Raw genomic sequence first — 21,039 nt, 5'->3', positions numbered from 1 at the left:
TACCGAAGCCATCAATACGGATCGATGCTGCCCGCGCCCCTTAACCCCTTCGTGCCCGCTCCCCGCCGCCGCCGGCCGTGGGGTCGGGGATCGGGGGGGACGCGGCTACCGCCGGCTCCCTCCGCTCCCCGGGCACACCGGGGGCACCGGGACCAGCCCCGGGGGGGTGCCCCCACCGCCGGGGGGGGGCTCCCCAGGCCCGGCAGCGCCCGGCCGGGGCAGCAGCGAAGCGGTTAATCAATAGCGGGGTTGCGGGCAGGGGAGGGGCGGGCTGGAGGGGGGATAAAAAATGCAGAAAGGAAGGAAATGGAGGGAGTGAGAATTAGAGTCGCTATAAAACCTCCACGGCCTGCCTTACAAAAGCGGGAGGGGGGCGGGGGGAGCCCGGCCGGGACCCAAGCCCCCCGCCCCAGCAGTAGCCGGGGCTGCGGCTGCCGGCCCGGCCCGGCCCGGCCCGGCCCGCACACATCACGGCAGGGCAAAAGCGGCGGAATTCACCCGGCTTGGGGCAGGGGCTGCGTCTCCCCCCTCTCTCTCTCCTTTTTCTCGTTTTCTTTTTTTTCGTCAGTGTCAAATTTTTTTTCCTCCCTCCCTCCCATCCGATCCCTCATTCATAACTTGCATTTAGCGACTGTTTTTCTCATTCATGTTCCCCTCCCTCTCGGACACTGTCAAAGCGAGCACAAGAGCCTGCTTTGTAGGGGTCTGATCAGCAGAGATCTGAGATCTTGGGGCTGGCTGCGTTTGGGTTACATTCAATCACTTTTGAAGCTATCGATTGGATATGTTTATGGAAACACGAAAGGTATTTCTGGCCATCCGCTAGCTAGGAAATGATTGAGATTATTTATTTTTATCGAAAGGAACGAGGAGGTTTCTCCGGCTCTCTTATTTTCAATCCTGCAGACAGGAAAATGCCATTAAGAAAGTATTGCATTTGTATCACGTTAAAACGATTGTTCAGCCTAAATAAAGACGTGGTTGGGGGGGTGGGCGCGGGTGCATATTAAACTTTTAAAAATCGTTTCTGACAGCTTCTCAATTACTAAAACGTTTCCGAGGGTGGCTTTTTGTCGTGAATAGTTCTTTTGTTTATATTTTTTTCATTTAAAAATCCTTTAAGCAGCTGCATTTGTTGAAAAACTCTAAGAATGAAAAAAGGAAAGAACAATCTGAATTTCACTGTTATGTAGACTCGTATATGTGAACAGAGATATACACTCAGAGCAATTTAAAACTGTTTTGTTCTCCTGTGCCTGAACCAAAGCCCATTGAAATAAAACTTTTCTGTAAACTACTTGGGTGAAAATACAAGGATGGTGAAATCTAACTTATTTTACTGGCAACTTTAAGGATCATTCAAATCGCTGCTTAAAGAAAGGGTTCACTTCGTATTGAAGTCTGGGTGTTAAAAAAGTTGAGGTAGCTGTGCAAAATGAGGTTTAGACAAGCCGAGAGGTGACTTTGATTCCCAGACTACACGCAGGGGCTTTCTGAAGTTGAGACAAACCAAAAGTCCGATCTGTTTAAGTTTAAACATTGCTAGTCAATGCTGCCCCGTGAACGTTTTACAAATCTATTTGTTCCTGTCTCCTGTGGAGTTTTATCAATTCGTTTTGAATCCAGCCTTACAGTTTTGTCCACAGGAGCAAATGTTTGCAGGTAGTGAGTCTGGAAGGAAAGCAAAAACACAAAAAACAAATCTATTCTTCCTAAATGTAGCAATCTTCCACAAAAATGGACTTTAAAGTTAATTTATAACAGCCTCTGTAAATATAGTTGGAAACTTCTATGAAATTTTCCTTGCCCTCCTCTTTTCCCTTTGTTCCTGCCTGTCACCCACATTCACAAGGCATATGTATGTTCAAGACCTAATTAGGAAGGTTTTATATGGGCTTGTACATGTGTTTTCACACAGACGCTAACGGTGGAGCGTGTTACTGTGCTGCTCGGGTGGGACTACGGGAACCTTGCAGACGGGAAGAGCGTTATTAAATAAATCGTAATTAATAGCATTAAGAAGCTGATTAAAATAAAAAACGCGTTACTGCAGCAGGGGTCTCATTAAGAAATAGTCATGCCTGTCTGCCACAGATTTAAGAACTTTCAGCCACAAGGCCTTGAACCGAGGCAGCCCCAGTTGAAGGAACGCGGCGCAGACTCCTCCCCCGGTGACATCAGATTGAGTTACACTGCAAAACCACCCCAGGACCAGGGGAAAAAAATTCTGCTTTTCTCCCTCCCCTCCTTGATGTTTGAAAATGATAAAAACGCCATTCTTCTCGAGCGCTGGACGTTTGCAAGGAGTCCTTCTTTAAAGCAACCTAACATCACAACAAATGTCTTTCATCCGCCTTCCCTTCCAAAGGGAGGGAAGAACACAACTGCCCGTTTGCAGCAAAGCACCACCAAAAAAAAAAAAATCCAAAGAATTCCCCAATGTCCCCCAGCCCTGAAACACAAAAACCCTGCCGATCGGCTCGGCGTTGAGGCAGAGTAATGCTCCTTTCGCAGAGCAGGAGGAGCCCGGTGGGAAGAGCTGCGCGATGCGGCGATGGATCCAGGGCTGGCAAGCAGAGCTGCTGATGGGGAACTTCCATTAACTTTATTTACAGTTGGGCCAAAGTTAAACTGACAAAGCCATTCAGAGCTTGCTGTAAAGTTACACATTTTTCATGTAAACATCCAAGGCAGTTGCCTTTCTCTAGGATGTGTCATTTCCTGTGTGGCTGCAATAATATATTAAGTAAAGGGATTGCAATGGATTTGCATATTTGTGCACGTATAGACGCGGGGCGTAGGAAAGCTAGCAGGATGTTGTATATATACAACAGCAGAAATCGGCAGAAAGCATTTTGTTCAGAAGTTTGACCACCCTGCAGTAAGAAACATGCTTCAGATACTCTTGGCGTTCAGGACAAGGCTGGCAATGAAAGATTTGTGGATGAACCAGTGTGGGACAGGAAAACCTCTGTGTTTAAAGACCTGGGGAGGAGGATGTCATACTCAGGACACAGGTCACCAAAAGGAGCTACAAAACCAATTTAGTTCTTACCGGCTCCCTCACTCATTATTTACTGTGCCTCGTTCAGTGCTAAACATTTAGCAGGGCAGCTGTAAAGAGACACTGGTGACCCATAGCAAGCTGAAGGAATTAACTGCAGGGATATAGGGGCTCACCTTTGCTCCAGGAAGGACATCTTTCTGGTTTTGCTGTAAGATATCTAGTTTTTTTTTTTCTTTTTTTTCTTTTCTTTTTTTTTTTCTTTCTTTCTTTCTTTTTTTTCTTTTTTATTTTTTTTCCAGCAGTAAAGTGTCAAACCCACAAAGGAAGCGATATAATTAGTGCTGGTACCTACTACAGACCCGGATCTCTGAAGTGCAGCTTTTCAAACGTCTACCATTTTGAAATCAGAAAAACATTTTCTAACAGACAGAAGAATCCCTCTTGAATCCCCCCTGGCCCTTTTGAATTCACGCCCTGCCTTACATCAAACGCTTTTTTGCTGATTAACTGCACAATCAGGTCCCTGCAGATCAGGGGAAGAATGGAGAAGAGAAAAGCAACCTCTTTTCCAGAGAACAATACCATTATTTCAGCTCCATTGGACAGGAATGTGTGATTTCACAGCCCACTGCCCTTCTCTCCCATCTCCAAAAACACTGCCAGAGATCCACTGCCCCAAGTCCCCACCCATTCGGCCCCAGACCCAGCGGTTACAACTCGGGTTCAGTGTCTGTGCGTGGGGGCTACACTCACACGAACATACTTATATGGAGAAAATATCCGAAGGGGAACCGACTCCCAAGCCCAGGAATAGATACAAAGGAAGTTTAGTTTATTTTTAAAAATAGCTAATATCCTTTTTCTTGTATAACGTAAAATTCTAGTTCACATACACACGAGATAGATGTTGGGGTTGGGCTGTGTCTGAAGGTAGTTAACAAATGGAAGGAAAGGAGATTTTGAAACAAAAATCATTCATCACTTTAGGGAGAAATGTTTTTCAAATACTGATTACTTAACAAAATGCTAGCAAATACAATATCAAATAAATAAATAAATAAATAAACTTTTTTACCTACAAAAGTTTATCACTTTCTTAAAGCTTGTTCAGCTCATTTGCTGTTAGGTTGGTCTCGTTTGAGTGTTAAAACACTTTCATTTTAAAAAAACATCTGTTGAAAACAATTGTTGAATAGCTGATTCCACAGGAGGAGCTATTTATTTCAGAGGTGAAAGCAACTGCACAAACGTGAGTTTGTTGGTTAACAACGTGGCAGAAATCTTTTCAAACAAGAGCCACCAGCACATGCCCGTGTTACAGAGACCGTGCCTCATTGCTCTCCCGGTCCCCGTTTATGCATTTTTTTCAACAAATCCCGCGTTGTGCAGTTTGCAGGGTGGGAGCCGTAGCACGCAGCCTCCCGCCCTACCCCCAGACTCGGCGATAACGCGCTGTGAGGTCAGCAGCGATGCCCGGGGGGAGCAGCCCCTGGTGTCACGCCGAGCCCCCCGCTGGCCCCCGGCTCTCGGAGCCTGGCCGGAGGAGCCCAGCCCTGCTCGGCCCGTACCGAGCGCGGCTCCGGCACCGAGCGGACCCGGGGGAGCCGGGCCCGGGGCTCGCACACGCGGAGTGCCCCGGCTTGAGCAGCGCTGCCTCTCCTGCTTTGCCCAGCTCGGCGATTTGTTTTGCCAAGGCAGGGCTTGCTTTTCTACTCGGGTTGAGCTTCGAAAGGGCAATATGCACGGAATAGCCGCAATCTCTCGGGCAGAGCAGAGAAACACCGACCACACCTCTCAGATAAGGGACCGCTGGGGCTCGGGTTTGTTCCCCCAACACCAGCAGCACCGAACAAAAGAGAGAAAGGGGGAGAAAATAATATTTGCTCAGGTCCCCCCTCTGCTCGCCTTTGATTTATCTGTTTACAACCGGGACCCCCTCAGTTGAAACAAAAAAATCAATGAAAATGTAGTTGGAGAAAAGGCGGGCAAACTACCGAAAAAAAAAAATTTGTGAATGGAAGAATGTGTTTGTGCATTCATTGTTAAAATAAAGAGCAGCCCGTGACGTCGGCCGCGGCGGGCCAATGGGCGGCGGGCTAATATTTTTAAATATCCTCCCCGGCGGCCAATGGGCGAGGCGGTGGCAGAGACTAGCGCAGGGCCCGGCCAATGGCGGGGCGGTATGCTAATGAGTACTTGGTCAGGCAGGAGCTGAATGTCAACTAGTCAAAGATGGAGGCCGGAGCGGGGAGGCCATGAGGTTCGTACCGGAGGGCTTTGCCCCGAGCGCCGGCGCTCGGGGAGCGGCGCCCGAGCCCGCCCGGCGCGGGGCCGGGGGCCTGGGGGGGATCGGGGGAGGACCCGGGGGGTCCTGGGGGGCAGCGTCGGGCCGGTCCCGTCCCGTCCCGTCCTCGCTTTTGCGCCTCTTTTGGGAAGTTTCGCCTCCCCGCCCCGCGGAGCCCGGCTCGCCGCAGCCGGGGGTCTCCGGGGCTCCGCAGCAGCCTTCCCTGGGGTCGCAGCCGGGGAGGGCGGGGAGGAAACGGCGGGAGCGGAGGGCCCCGGGGCGGAGCGGCGGGACGGCGGGGAGCGGCCCCGCTGTTGCCGTGCCGGTGGGGGCCCCGCGGGGCTCGAGGCAGCGGCGGGGGCGTCCCGCCCCGGGCGGGGAGCGGGGCGAGGCGGGGACACCGCGGCATCCCGGAGCCCCGCTCTCCCGGACCGCTTTCCCCGTGGGGCGGGCGAGCCCGTCCTGCCCTCCTTCCCTGCCTCCATCCCTCCTCGCCTCCATCCATCCCTCTGCGCCGCTTCCCTCCGGAGCGGCTCCGGCGGCGAAGTTGCTGCCGCTGCCCCGGCGGGGCCCGCGGAAGGCGGCGGCGGGGCCGGGGAGCGGCGGGAGCGGCCGGCGGCCCGGTGCGGCGGGGAGAGGCGGGGATGCGCGGGAGGCGTGCGGGAGGCGGCTGCGGGCGGGCTCAGCTGAAAACGCTCTGGCTAGGGGCGAGCCGGCTGCGCCTCTTCTTTCCCTTTTCCTCCCCCTTCTCCCGGTCCCTTCACCTATGCAAAAAGCTTCGGAGAAACCGAGCGCGGTCCCGCGCCCTGCGCTCCGTTCGCCGCAGCAGAGCCGGCCCCGCCGAGCTTTGTGCGGCTCGGCGCGGCGCGGCACGGCTCGGTTCGCGCCGCTCGCGGCAGAGCCACGCTGCTCTCCCTGCACACACGGCGTAGCTTCTTTTCTCTAAGAGGTCCCGATCTCTCCCCCCCCACTTCTCTTTTTGTGTCTCTTAAAACCCCCGAGGAGCGAGGCACTAAGTCACATGCTATCTCCAGCCAGTATTTATATTGGCTTAATATTTAAATCTCGTAAAAGTAATGCTTTGCTTAAATAGTCCAGAGTTTTTGCAATAAACCAGGGTGCGCAGCCCAAAGTGTTTCTTTGGCATTCTTGCACTTTGCCCCAATTCCACTCCGTTTCCCTCCAGTGTGTGGTCTTCGAGTTGTATAAGGAAGGCTCGTACCCTCGAACACAAACTGGGGCTCGGGAATTTTTTTTAAAAATAAAAAATCCCAAAGTTTAAAGCACATTCTTTCTTCTAGCTCTCTCTCTCTTTCTCTCTCTTTTTTTCCTCCCCCACCCCCTTCTCTCTTTCTTTCCTCTTTCAAACATCTCCAAACTAGCCTAGGTTTCCGGGTTAGGGAGAAATTTTTGTCCAAAAAAAAGGAGAAAAAAATAAATAAATCAGCAAATAACAACGATGCAGTTTAAGACTCTAATTGGTTGGGACACTTCCAAATCAACTGGCTTTTTGTTAATACTACTCTATAAATTTGACAACCAGAATTCATTTAGTGCATTTTCTCACTCAGTCCAAACTCCTCCTGACTCGAATCAGTTTAATTCATTGTAGCATTTGGTATGACTCTTACTTGCCTGTACAGTTTATGGAAAATTGTTTTCAAGTTTGGATTTCTTTGCCTAGAATTTCTTTGCATTGTTTGAAGCTTGAAATCAAAGTATTTTATAATTTCTCCACTGATTCTCATTTAACAAGTAGTTACGTTTTCCAGCTTTAAGTTTGAAATTGTTTAAAGAAACAAATGGTAAACACTTTGAAACCTAAAGACTAACAAGTTGACTTTTAAATGTTACTTATTGCTAAAATTTTTTGGAATGTCTGATTTTTAATGATTAACTGATGTTTTCTCCTCACTACCCCTATATTCTTTCTGGAAAAAAAAGAAAGAAAATAATTCAATAGTAATGTTTTCACGATGCAAGCAGATGACTTTTAAAGGTCTCTCCCCTCCTGGATGGCAGTTGCTTTGAAAGCTTGTTTAGATGCTTGCAAAAAATAGCAAAACTTCCTCAGCACTTAAAATAAATAGAAGCAATTTAAACTACTAGCAGGCATGTATATAATAAATACCAAATATTTTAGCAGATGATTTAGATGAAAGCAACAGAAAGAATATGAACTTCTCCTGCCTTGTGTCTTTAAGATAATGTTTAATCTAATTTATTACACACCTACTTTTGTAACGTGCTGGGTCCTGAAATGCAAGGAGGACAATCCAATTCTGGTCTTTGCTTTCACGTGCTCTAATGCAGTCCATTTATCATGGAAAAGAAAAAAGTCCCTAAAACAACCTTATCTAAATTCTTGCTGAAGTTAATTTAAGATGCAGTTGTGAAATATTAAAATCTGACTTTAAAGAACAACATTGAATCAATGTGGTTGTCGAAGAAACTCCTTTTTTTTGAATGTAACAAGTCTGTTTTAGAGTAAATCATGCACAGAAGGCCATCACTTGGAGAAGTTTCTAACTGATTTATCACTTATATTGGAAAGTCTCTGAAGTATGCTGTTGTCCAGAGCCCTTTTTCTGTTGTACTACTGGCAATTATGATGAGCAGTGCAATATTAAAAGGGCATTGGCTGGCAGAAACATGACCCCCTTTAGCAGCCCACCCTCTTCAGAGTGGGCAAACAACCCTAAAATAGATGCCTCCTCCAGTGTATTTCTGCACGTGTGTGAAATAAGGTTTTATACATGTGGGAGTGGTTTTAAATAAGGAGAGGGATCCTGGGTTATATATTTTATTTGTCCTTATATATGAAAGGGCTGGAATAGTTTAAACACGTCCCATTTAAAACAAGCTCTAAACATTTCTGGGAGCTTTCAAGGCATCACATTACCTGCTTTGTTTACCAATATCCTGTGAGTGATTCATTATTAAATTTCTACATACTTCCATGCAATATCTACACTGAAATTTTATAGTGATTTCTTCATAGCTTTTCCCCCTTAGAAGCTCTTCCCTGTATGTTTAAGGTGGTCCCTACCAATGTCTATAGGGATTTAATGCTGTTGATTTGTTTCTCTGAATCTGTTGTGTTTATGCTGTGATTTTTGAGTGGTGACACAGAGATATGCGTGAGATTGAAGCATAGACACAGACACTACGTATTTTTGTATACAAGTCCCATAATTTCTGTAACATTTTCCTCCACAGCAAATCAAAGCACTGTGTATTTATACCAGTCTATATATACACACACATCAGGCTTTTTGGTCTGTACTGGTCAACCACTAGAAAACACACAGCACAATTAAGAAAACTTCTGAAGGCACAGGAAGGGGCTGGCACTTTGTGTGATTTATTTAAATCGTGTAGTTCAGATTCATTGACTGACCAATTTAGTTTTTATGGAAACACGTTTGGGAATGCTGAATTAAGCCCCTTGTTCTTTTATTCTCCATTACTATAGCAAAATATTTGATTGTATAAAACCTTCATAACGTACCGTGCCTAGATATACTGGGCATGTAGCAAAAGCCTGAATGGTTTGTTTAACAAGCCATACTAACACTGCTCTCTCTCTCTCTCTCTCTCTCTCTCTCTCTCTTTCTTTCTCTCTCCCTCTCATTTTTTTTAACTAACTTTTTGTTGTTGTTTTTTACCTTGTCTAATTACGATTGCAAATAAACTTTGTCATGCAGAATTTTATTGGGGCTAAACATAAAAACGTTATTGTGGTTAACACTGTAATGTAACAGTCCCTTACAAAGGGATGCAGGGCAGCTGTGCAGAACGTGACAGTGGCTGCTGGTATCGCTGGCTCTGACAATGTTGCACTACTGTCTGCACAAATAAAGCAGTGCAATAATATTGTCAAAGCATTTGGTTCCAGTCCTAATACATCCTTATGATCAGTTACTGTTGCACACCCAGCCCCTGACATTATGGGATTCTGTAGTTATTTAATGCATTTTAGTAGGCAACCATCCACCTACTCTGATTTATCCTCCCCACCCTGCCACAAAGGCTCGAGTGAGCATTAAAACGTCAAGATGGTGTAGAAATTGCCTAAAAAATCCCTGCCCTCGTGTTTGTTTGTTTATTTTGTGTTTAGGTTGAGTGGTCTGTATGGAAATTCCTTGGGTTTTGTTCCCCGTTTTGATTGCTTCAGTGTACAAAATGGATTGCCCTTTCTGCCACTAGCGTGGGTTTGTGTGTCCAAGCTGTAAAATAAAACGCTGGCCTATTCACATTTTAAAGCCCTCTTGTCCTCCTTTAGAGCAATCACCACCTTTAAAAATATCCTGACCAAGTCTGAATATTTTCTTGCTTCTGCTTTAAAAATTAGTCTTAGGAACCTGAGGATGTTGTTATTGTGTATTGAATTCAGTGACTTTAATATATACACGTGTATTCACAGGCAATTTAATTTTTGCTTCCTATTGATGTATTTTCCAAGTTCCATCGTATTTCACTTTTAGAGGAATTACTGTTAAGACTAAAGCAATATTGATACCTTCATTTTCATTAAACAAAAAAAAAAAATAGAAGGCGCGTAAATAATAATCAATAGATTTTGAAAGCCAATCTTTCTCTGCAGTTCTCAATAGCAAGCGTGGAGCGGGTCTGAGAGGCGCAGGGATGATGCAGGCCTAGGAACCGTAATATTGTATTCAGAATTGATCTTTAAATAACAATCTGTTGGTGACTGTCACTCGTGGTGTGGTTGGAGGCAGATGTGGTATTTTCACTTGCAGCTGCTAAGAAAGGGGTTTGGAGGGCTGGGGGATGGGACCTTTCTCTCTCTCTCTCTCTTTTTTTTTTTTCCTGAAGCCTTGAGCTGTTACCTTGGGAGCAAAGGGTGGGGGTGGGGAGAGCCGTCATATTGGAAATCAAATCTAGGTAAAGGAGCATTTTCAGATTGCGTTGCGTACCCCAGGCCAGGCCAGGGTGTGCTAGCGAGCGAGCCATGGGGAGGCAGAAAATGGAGGACCACATCCTGAGGCGGGGGGGATCCCATTTTAGAGGGACAAGGGGAAGCCGAACCTCGATAACACCCTCCATTCCTCAATGAACAAGCGAACAAACAAAAGGCACCTTTTCGGTCCCTGGTGTGGTGAGGAGCTGAAGCCTGCCTCCCTTTCACACCCCGAGGAGAAGGCTAAGCCTCTGAACCCGAAGCGGAGGCTTGGGGCTGGTGGCGGCTGCGGTGCCCAAGCCTCAGAGGAGGTAACCCGAGCCTGCATGGCTCCTTCTCTCTGGAGCCTTTCTTTTTCTCCATCTCTGCGCCTTGTAGCCTGGTTGCCATTTTTGTGTGCGTTAAGGAACAGGGAGGCCTGGTTAGCCGAGGCGCCTTCCTCTCCTAATTTCTGTTTCATTAAAAAGTAGGAGGGAGCGAGGTCTGCAAAGACCCTGCTGGTGGGGGGGGGAGGGGGGGACATCATCCCCCCGCCATCGCCAGGAGCAGAAGAGCAACCAGAGGGGATGCGCGAGGGGCCCTTCACTGCCTCCCTCCGAGGAGGCCGGGAGGGAGGAGTGGTGCCCGCTGGAGGCACCCCGCTGCGGGCAGCATGGAGCCCACCGGGCAGCAGGAGCAAGGGGCAGCGGCAGCCTCGGTGGGGCTGATGCCGGGCTGTAAGATGGCCTCTCCGAGGCATGAGCCTGCCTTGTTCGGCGGTGCAAAGATCCAGGGGGGAACGCACGCGGAGTTGTTTGTCCGTGGAAAGTCGTGTCCTTACGAATCAGATGGTAGCGCCACTTGGAAACCTGCCCTGGGCAGGGGGAATTCGAGGCGTGTGATTCAGGGGAAGGCCTGGGTGGTGACAAGGGCTGTGTCCCACTCGCCAAGGGCCGGGGCCACCATCTGAGGCCTGTTCGTGGCCACAGGGGCCACTGTGGCCCCTCCACCGAGCTCAGGCTGCCAAAGGCAGCCCTGGGGGCGTGGGGGCCGAGGACTGGGGTCCCCTGCAGATCCGGGCCTGGGATGGAGGTTACACATTCCAAGCCCTTCCTTCCCCACTCGCTTTCTCTCTCTTTTTTTTTTTTTTTAACCCTGCCTGGCTGAGGAATGTAACAGCAAAAAAAAAAAAAAAGGCACTGGAGGAAAGAAAAAAAAAAAGCGGGGGGATTCGGAAGCAAAGGCCCCTTCAGGAGTCTGTATTTGTGCAAGGGAAACCATTTGCATGTGTGTGGAGATGCCAGAGTTTGTCTCCAGTTGGGTCGGAGGGGGAGGGCGCGGGAGGAATGCGGGGAATCAGGTCGGGCTGCGGGGGGAAGGGCTCCGGCAGAGCCTCCATCCTGTTGTTGCATAAACTTGTTAAAAGAACCCCTCCTCTGTGGAGGCAGCACACATAGGGTATTAGTGTGGTGGAGGAGGCCAGACCTGCGCCCTGGCTACACAACCAATTGGAGCGGAAAGTGAAATCAGATGGTTTAAGTTTTCAGAGGGTTTTTTTTTTTTTTTTTTTTTTTTTGCAGGGGGACTTTTTGAGTCATTGCATTTAGTGCTCGAGCCCTGTTAAGGTCGCTCCCGCTCTTGCTGCTCCTGGGTGGTGTGGGGACTGGGGGGGGGCAGGAGGTGCCCACTCCCCTCCTGCGGCACCCCAGGGCCTTGGGGGGATCGCAGCCCTGGGCGAAGCCGTGAGGGCACCTCGGGCTGCCCCGAGCTGTGTGGGGCTCTCGATGGGGTGGCAGGCTCCGAGGTCAGCCCCACACACCGTCACCACCACTTGAGGCTACTGGTGAGACGCCCCGCTCGCCCCACCGTACGCACAGGGCCGGGCCCTGGGCCTCCCCAGGTGATAGGATTTAGCCCTATTTTGCTCCTGCGTTCAGTACCACAAGTCTTTTTTTTTTTTTTTTTTTTTTTCCATCAGACAGCAGAGCGCTGGTAAACACCATGCAGAAAAGCCGTATTGTGGGGTTACAAAGTCTAGGCTGTTTAAGGAGCTCTGTCATTCCTTTTAATGGAGCTCACTGACGCAGATCTGGCTTCTGCCAGCCGAGGAAATGTTGCTGCTGAGAAAAGGGTTATTGAAACCCACAAACTAAATATTATAAGCAAGAATCAAACGGCGGGACATTCTGGTGTGTAATCCCTCCTGATTGCAGGCGGAGGGAGGGGGGCGTATTGATAAGTAGCTGCGGGTGACAGAGGCCCCCGGCCTGGCGGGTGAGACGGGCTCGGGAAGGCAGTGTTTGTGGGGAGGACTGCCAGCACGGCCTCTCCGGAGCCTCACACCTGGACAGGTTGACTCTTGCATGGAAGCAAGAATCCCCTTTTTCTCTGGACGGATTTGTAGTAACTTGCAAGATAGACTTAAGGAGCCAGGACTGGAATGCTAAGAATTTTCTCTTTAAAAAAAAAAAAAAAAAAAAAAAAGAATTAAAAAGGCAACACTTCCCAGTTTTAAAACAATGATAAAATTACTAAAGAGGTTGGAAAACTCTAAATCAACCCTCAGCCTACAGCTGTTTCCAAAGTGTTTGCTCTGACCTTTGGTAATAGTGTCAATTTTGCTGCAGAAAATATATTGTGGACTATATAATGTATTTAATTGCAAGATGGCTTTTAAATGGTCTCCTTTCCCCAGGCTAGCGAAATGGCTGTGACCAGGGAAACGAGGCTGGACTGCAGCTTTGTTGTCCTGCCACGTTTTGTGAGGTTGCAACCGAGATGAACATTTAAAAAACACTCTTGCCCGAAGTGGCACCTTTAACCACAAGGGAAAACAAACAAACAAACAGCAATGAAGGGAAGGGGAAATGGCTCCCTAAACTAAACCAAGGAGGATGAGGTCTGATCTCACGTGGAGCCGGAGGCCTCTGAGCTCCAGAGAGGCTGCTCACTACTTTATATTTATCCCCAAGCTTCATCACTGGGACACTTCAGTCTAACCAACGCTTTCTGCTAACATCAGAAAAGGGGGGCTTAAACATACAGCACTGACTCCACTACAGCTTTTCAGAGATTTCCCCCCAACACTGCCAAAAAAAAAAAAAAAAAAAAAAAAAGCTTGATTATTGAGCAACATATAAAGCGTTATTTCCATACTAGTCTGGGTGACATTTCCATTTAGTTTCTATAACTGTGATTAAAGGCGAGAGAGGTTTCTAAACATATCTAGAGATGCTGAGCCTCCTGGAGTATAAATAGCATGCATTTCATAATCTCGTGTTTAAACGTTTATTTTAAAATAACCCCCATATACATTCCAGAGAAGTCTCCTTGCTATAGGACATAGATTGACCCTGGCTTTGCACATATTGTTTGCAAACTGGGGAAATGCTATTGGGTATTTGAAGCCGCCTTTATTTTTCCTTTCTTGTTAAAAAAGAAAAAAAGGGTGGTGGAGGGGAAGCATGGGGAGTCCTGTGCCAGTGCACCACTTGGAGATAAGGAAATTCTTGAGACACGTCTGGGCTCTCAGTGCAGATCCAGAAACATAAAGACATAGTATCTTAATTGCCTTTGCTTGGACAACTTGTGGCTGATGTCTCTAATTACATCCCTTACTCCTTCCTGCCAGTTGTAGCTTCTGCAACTGCTGCAATTCTTAAGTTGTGTAGAAATTGTCAAGTCGTGCTTTCCCCCCCCACTACTGATGCATTAGCAACGTCACTCGATGTGTGAATTGTACATTTCAACTGTACGCTCACCACTGGGCTTGTCTTTGGGCCACTGGAGAAGTTAAATTGTGTGTGTTAAGCATAAGTCTTGTTTGAAATAACATCGAGGCTGAAGAGTGGAAAACACATGGTAAACATAAGCAAAATAGAGACTGGACGGGAGTAGATGGAAAGGTAAGGCAGAGCCTAGCTGCATCTCTTTTTTGTTCTCAGTCCAACTGGATGCCTAGGTTGCAGGGACTGCTGAGAAGCAGAGTGGCAGGGTTAAACGTGAGGTTTTGCCAAGGTAACAAGAATACCAAAGTTTGATAAAAACTCATTCTGAGCTGCTTACAGCAATCTCTGTGAACATGGCCTTTTAATTAGTGTGAGCAAAGGTTAATACAAATAAATAATGTGGAAGAAAGATTCCTGTTTGCTTCCAACAAGCATCACAAAGAATGGGGATAGGGAGGGGTTGGGGCTGACTGGAGATTTTGTTTATCAGTCCATTAGAAAAACAAACAATTAATGGAGCTTCCCCTGTTCTCTCTTCTTTGGCATGTCCTTGGTTTTCAGCTGCTTTGGGCAAGTCAGGCAACATCAAAGGGGATGCAGGGCTGCCTCACACCAGCATGCCAAACGCCAGGGATCTCTAATGGCAAAGACCAGATCAATGTGGTATGCATAAATTAGCCAGGAATCCATGAATTAGGGGATTGTCTCTCCATTACACTCTTATTTAATCCACTGGAAAGCAGGCTGAGGAAAGAGAAGCTTAAAGTGTCAAAATCATGAGCTGGTTTGGGATGGCCTGGGAATGAAGTTTCCTTCATCTTCCTCTGAACTCTCAAGTGTTCCTACGTGACAAAAGCACGGGGGCAGGTTCACTGGGAGCCGGATTGCAGAGGAAGAGCCTGGCAAAGCAGCCCCGAAGCTGGAGGTGCCTCAGCCCCTCCCTGGGATTCCTTTCTGTGGCCACTGGTGTGCTCAGCCCCAGCTGAAGATCGTGCCTCCAGCCTAGGACAGAAAAGGTGCCAGGGAGGGGGCAGGATGAGAAAAAGCTAAACAAAACCAGCTAGGGCACAGCACGCGTGCGTCTCCAAACAGTATCTAATCTGTGTGCGTTAACGTGAAGTCAGCGCTGGAGAGCCAGCCCTGGAGATCCTGTTTCGCTTTCTAATTTTTGGTGTGTACTTAATCCCGTGATTTCCAATGAAAGGAGGGATATTTTAAAACACTGGGCTCTCCAAGTAGGATAGCCCTGGAAAGGAAGTTCTCTGAGGGCTTGGTACCTATTACTAAGAGGTTCAAAATACAACTATCAATTAACCAAATAAACGGTGCTTCCCAGCCTCTAACAGCTCAGGCAGCTAATTGACTGAGTTTATTAATAAAGGAGAAATTTACACGCAAGAAGAAGGTGAGAACTGGGGACAGAGGTACAGAAACCTGGGTAAAATCTACACTGGTGTTACAGACATCCTGGGAGAAAGGGACGGTGTCCCTGCACCGATTCTGTGGGGCCAGAGGTTTACTGCTGCTGCACCCCAGCCTCCTGGGAGCACAGGGTGCTGCAATCCACAGGGCAGAGCGCTGCTTTCTAACTTTTTACCCCTTCCCCATTTGCAGGCATGGAATGAAGCTCCCTCCAGTCACCTGCTGCAAGACACATTGTCCAGCTTCCTAACCTTAAGGATGAGACCCTATCAATATTGCCTCTGCTTTTGTGCTCAGGGTAGTAGTGCAATATTGCTTATAGGGTCTTTTCTTTTGGGGGTATTCTTCACGGAGAGAAGACAGCCACAGCAGGAAAAACTAATCCTATGTGCGCATCGAGTTAAGGGGAAAGTTGTGAAATACTGAGCCTTGTTAGATAGGCAAGTAATGGTGCGGAGACGTTACTTGTGACAAATAATCGTGCTATTGTGGTGACTCAGGTTGTGAGTAATGGGCATATTTTCGATGCTATCGCACAGGATTCAAAATGGCCTTGTGTTTAAAAAGCTCAAGCAGTGACTGAAACTGGAGAAACCCATCGTGTCTCCATTTTAAATAGCACGAGTCCCGAGAGGTTTGAAGGGTGCCTATTTTACATCACGATGTAAACACCCACCGAGGGATGGGAGGAGATACATAGCCACACTTGCTGTTTCCACGCCTGATCCCAGCCCGAAAACCAGCACTGTGCGAAGCAGGGCGCCGCACAAAGGGGCCGAGGCTCTGCTCCCGGTGACCTCCCCGCAGCAAAGCTCTCGCCTCTGCCCGGCAAGCACGGCTGGGCCCGCGGCTCGCAGCAGGGTCGGGTGGTGGAGCGGGGCTGGGCACGGCCCCCAGCCCTTCCCCAGAGCCATTCCTGGAGGTACGTGGGAAAGGAGCAAGGGACGGGGGTGTTAAATCTCTCCGCTTTGTGAGGAATCAGCTGGGGGCTGACAGCAGCCAGGATGGCCGAGTGGGTGGCCCTGCCTTCCATTTCAGGTGGTCCCCGCGGTCCCTTTCGGGACCTCTGGGGCCCAGGGAAAGGGGTGGTGGGAGGGGACTTTGGGGCCAGAGCGGGGCTCGGTGGAGCAGCCGCTGCCTCCGCGGGGCTTCACAAGCTGCTCCCCGGGCAGCGTGGGGCTGCTGCAGCACAGCCAGGCTCGGGGTGCTGCCGGGGCTGCACTCACTGCTTGGGGTTTCGCCCCCTCACACACCCACCCAGCATCGCTCCGGGGGGAGGCAGCCAGCTCAGGGACAAAGCCAGGAAATCCCTCCTCCCCCTCCACACCTAAGCCCAGGCTCTCCCTCCGTGCCCCCAGCCCAGCAGCCGGGCCAGCGCTGGGACCACCGGGCGGGCTGCCCCTCTTTCCCTGTTGCACTACTGTCACGGTTGCAGCGAGCAGTGCAATAATGAAAGGGCGTCAGTGCGCCGGGGAGCTGCGGGAGCCGGGGCTAAGCCAGTGACAGTCAGCAGGGCTGGCCCCCCCACCCAAGAGCTGTCTTACGGGGGGGCCAGGATCATGACCCACGGCTAGGGGGAGCTGGGCACAGGGCAAGGTGAGCAGCCCTGCACAAATAAAGTGACTTCCCATGTCCCTGTTGCTGCCTTTTCTTCCTTGGGGGGGTTTCTTGCAGGTCAGCAGCCTCCCCAGCAGCGGCGCACAGAGGCAGAGCCCCCACGAGGGGTTTTTGTGGGGCCAACCAGACCTGTGCTTTGTGGGGAGAGGCTGAAGGCACTAATGGGACTGGGGGTCTTCCTGCCCTGTGGAGCCTGAAAAGCAGGCGGGAGGCATGCCCTGGTGCTGGGCTCAGCAGTGGGGCGGGAGGGGAAGGGGCTGCAGTAAAGGAGAGCAGAGCAGCGCTCTGCAGCTGGGAGCTGCGCTGGAAAGGCCAGGAAATAGCCCTGTGATTATTAGTGGCCATGGCGAAATAGTTACTTCTATAAAAGAGGGCTGGGGAGGGGTATTTCCTTTAGCAAAGGACCTTTCCACTCTGGCCTTTTGAACCCGCGCTTCTCCCTGGCACTGTTTCTGCTTCATCATGACTTTTTGCAGAGGAAGGTGAGTGCAGAAAGCAGACCGGCTCTAGGCGAGGGCTGCAATCTAATCCTGATAAAAAGGCTTTTACAGTCTGTGCTTCATTTCCTATTTCTTTTGGATTCTCTCTTCTGTCTCTCACGTGCACAAGCAGATATAAAAGCCGAATCCTTCCCTGCAGTCTCTCTCCCAGGGAACAGTCAGCCCCCTCCCCAGCTTCACCTTCAGGCTGTGCACACACAAAATGGCTGCAGCAGCCTGTGGGTGGGCATGGAGAGCTCAGGAAGCTGCTTTTCTTTTTCCCACCCTGCCTGCCCAGGAAGCCCTTCTGCTTTTATTTTCTGTGGCATTTCACTCTCGCATAGCTCTGTGCAAATCCAAGGGGGTCTCCTATGTGTAAGCTATGCATGGAATGGGAGCTGGGGAGGGAAACAGCCAGTTTGCATGAGAAGGGGACCTGTCGGGCCCCAGTGTTTATTTTTTTGCTGACCTTCTGGGGATATGGTCAGTGAGAGCTGTGACAGCTGCTGGAAGCGGCAGGGGCTTTGAAGATTGTGAAGGTTGTGACCTCGAGGCCCCTTTCCTCTCTCTGTCCCAGGAGCTGCTGAGTCAATCAGGGAAAAGGGGAGGTGAAATGGGGGCTGCTCTTTAGCCATTTTTCAATCGGTGAATGAAACAGGAAAGGACAAATGCAAGAAGAAAAAAGAGCGATTACTTCCACTTTGGTGCATTACTGAGAAGGGGGGATATCTCTTTGGCAAAAGATTATAACAATAATGGGAAACCACTGTGCTCCTGAGATCCAGCACCTTGAATAAAGGGGTTGACTGGGCAAGGAGCTGATGGCAGATCAATAATGCTAAATTAGGGGGAAAGCCTACAAACTCCTCTTGGTTCAAAGCGAGAGGAAATCCACCTCTCATTTCCACCTGATACTAGCAGCGGGGGAACCCGGGTACCACTATCCTCCACCACCTCCTTGACTTCACAGTACCACATCTTCACCTTTGCCGAGCTCAGCTGAATGCTGTGGCTGTTGTAGGAGCCACTGAGGAGGGCTGCACCGCACATGCCAAAGTAAAGGGACAAAGTACATGGTGCTGCATCCCTGGTGCGTGCGTGCTTTCAAATAGCACGGGCTTGCTTAGAAATCCACGCTCCGGGCAGCCCACGAGAGGGCTCTCAGCCCCTGAGTCCTCCCTAAGCCCAGAAAGTGGGGTTTAAGTCTTTTTCCCCTTTCTGGATAACATGATCCTATGGATCTATCCTTTAAAATAGTAATCAGAACAGCAAACACGGCGCCTGGCTTCGGTTGACCAATACACAACAGAGGCAAAGAAGGCAAACAGCAGGCTTTTCAGTTAGTTTACACAGGGGGCACTTAAATACTGTATTGGTTACATAATACCATTTGGGGGTTGGGGTTTTACACATTCTTCTACTAAATATATCTGTGAGATTTGTTTTAAAGTGATCAACATAAATCCAGCCACAGCTTTAAGGGGGAAAATTCCTGTGATTAGATTTAATACCACTAGGTAGCTCACAGTATGTTTACTGAAAACCAACACACAATAGATTCCCGCCCCCGGAACTGCCGGCCAGCCTCGCGCTTTGCTGCGCTGGAGGGTGTTGCTCTCCTCTAGAAGGGCTGCCATAGACAGCCACTTCCCGCAGGAAGCACGGGCTGCTGGTTTTAGGGCCATATCCTGCTACTGTTCCACATCCAGCCCTCAGGATTCATCCCAGCACGGGCTGAAGACAGGATATGGTCTGGCAATCTTGACAAACTAAGTGCTAAGCAAGAGGGCGAGGCATATAAAAAAATAATTTAAAAAAAAAAAAAATGAGAGCCTTCTTGGCTGTGATTGATTAGAAAAGAACAATTCTCTATTAACTCTTCCTGAGAATCCCCTTCACATGGGATACCTGAAGGTATATTCCCTTCCAGATAAGCCTTCCAGTAAGCATCCTGTTCCCATCCAAAGAGTAGCAGGTGGTCAAACTGCCCCACTGGAGGCTTGACAATGGCATTAGCTGAAGCCTGGCTCAATCTGTACACAACTCCTGAGACTCCAGCTAAGCCCTGCCTGGGAACAGCGAGCATCCCCGGGCAAGGCCCGGATCTAGCAGCCCCATGTCCTTGCAAGGCACCCTCTGCTCAGAAGCGAACAGATGGGAAGAAGCGTCTCAAAGCAGCACAGCTTTAAAACCGTGCTCTTCTCTTCAGCGTGTTGCCACCAGCAGCTCCGCAGGCAGAGATCTCTGCCATAAGGAGCGAGCAGAATGGCGGGTGGGTGGCTAATTGAGAATGGAAGCTCCTCGGGGGCAAAACCAAGCCATCTTTGTGGTTGCACAGAACGAGGTATGCTGCCTGCGCTCAGCACCAAACACCAGCTCGGTACAAATCCTGCTTACTCGCTCACCTGGAGGTGGGTGCACCTGGTCTTGTAAACCTCCTCAGCCACCCAGTGACCAGGTGACAGCGATAGGCTGTTGTGCACAGCACAAAGTCGAGCCTAACAGTCTGCAGGGGTGTAATATGCCAGTTATCTTAAAAGTCACCCTGCTACTACTACACCAAAAGGCAGACCTCTTCCTCCCTCAAAAACTGATCTGCTGAGAAGCAACACCTCTGCCAGGAGCTGCTACTTCTTTACCAGCAGTTTACCCAGTTAAAATCAGTAGGGAGTGACACTTTGTACAAAAACACACTGCACTAGAAGACAAACTCTGTTTTGTCCTTCCTCTGTGAGACCCCATCATATTTCAAGATAAGTTTGGGTTGACAACAATCTGGTTTTACACAATCCACCAGCAATTCTGTTGCTTGGCTTTCCCTTTAAAGCAGTTACACCTTTAACACAATCTAAATTATTTAAAGAGGGAGAAAAAAGAAAGAAAAGGCAGACTGCCCTGAGAAAAGCAGAGAATGAAAGACTTCCAGACCTGAAGGAAATGGGGATCTCTCAACAGCCCTGGGAAGCAGGGGAGGCCACCTCATCTGTAAGCTTTTAGAGACACAGAACCAGTAAAGGATTCCTCACTGCCAGCCCCCTACACCCCGACACCAAGTAATTCATTTAGGGTGTTTATAGCAGCGTTTGGAGCAAGTCAGAGGGCAGTTTTGGCATTCCCCTGTTGAATTTCTGGTCAAGTTCTCTGATCAAAATCGACCCCTTCTTCCCCTCTTCACACACAGATATCCACCCCTACTAACCCTACTGAAAGGCAAACACTTGAAAAACAACAAACCGACCCACTACAAACAAGAAACCCCACCAAACCACTACAGACACACAAACAGCAGGATAGCTTTTAAATCAGGACACGAGGCAGGTAGGGGTGGAAACCGGGTTAATCCCGAAGCAGGGAGGAGCGGAGGCGCACCGCTTTCCGTTCTTACCCTGTGTGAGGGAGCACCGGAGCCCCGTGCAGGTGGGGCGCAGCCACCCCTCCAGTGCCGCCTGGGGCGGTTCGCGGGGAGCCGCCGGCTCGGTGCGGGGCACAGCATCCCCACCGCCTGCTGCCGAGTGCAGCGGAGCCCCTCAAACCGATCACGGGGGGATGGCAGAAAAGGGGCTCTTGTGGCTCTCGGATGGAGCCCGCTGACAGCTGGT

At 49.4% G+C, this 21,039-nt stretch overlaps 1 long non-coding RNA gene across 1 annotated transcript; it reads left to right on the top strand.

Moving 5' to 3' along the window:
- Positions 1 to 5,143: 5,143 nt before the first annotated feature.
- LOC118175102 lies at positions 5,144 to 20,666 on the top strand. Its single transcript, XR_004754878.1, has 2 exons — positions 5,144 to 5,267; positions 15,537 to 20,666. It is a non-coding gene; the product is annotated as an uncharacterized LOC118175102 (long non-coding RNA).
- The last annotated feature ends 373 nt before the right edge of the window (positions 20,667 to 21,039 follow it).

Source organism: Oxyura jamaicensis, chromosome 15 (assembly GCF_011077185.1).
Source record: "Oxyura jamaicensis isolate SHBP4307 breed ruddy duck chromosome 15, BPBGC_Ojam_1.0, whole genome shotgun sequence".
Classification (NCBI taxonomy): Eukaryota; Metazoa; Chordata; class Aves; order Anseriformes; family Anatidae; genus Oxyura; species Oxyura jamaicensis.
The sequence above is the reverse complement of the archived record's forward strand: the minus strand, read 5'-3'. Positions and strand labels throughout refer to the sequence as shown.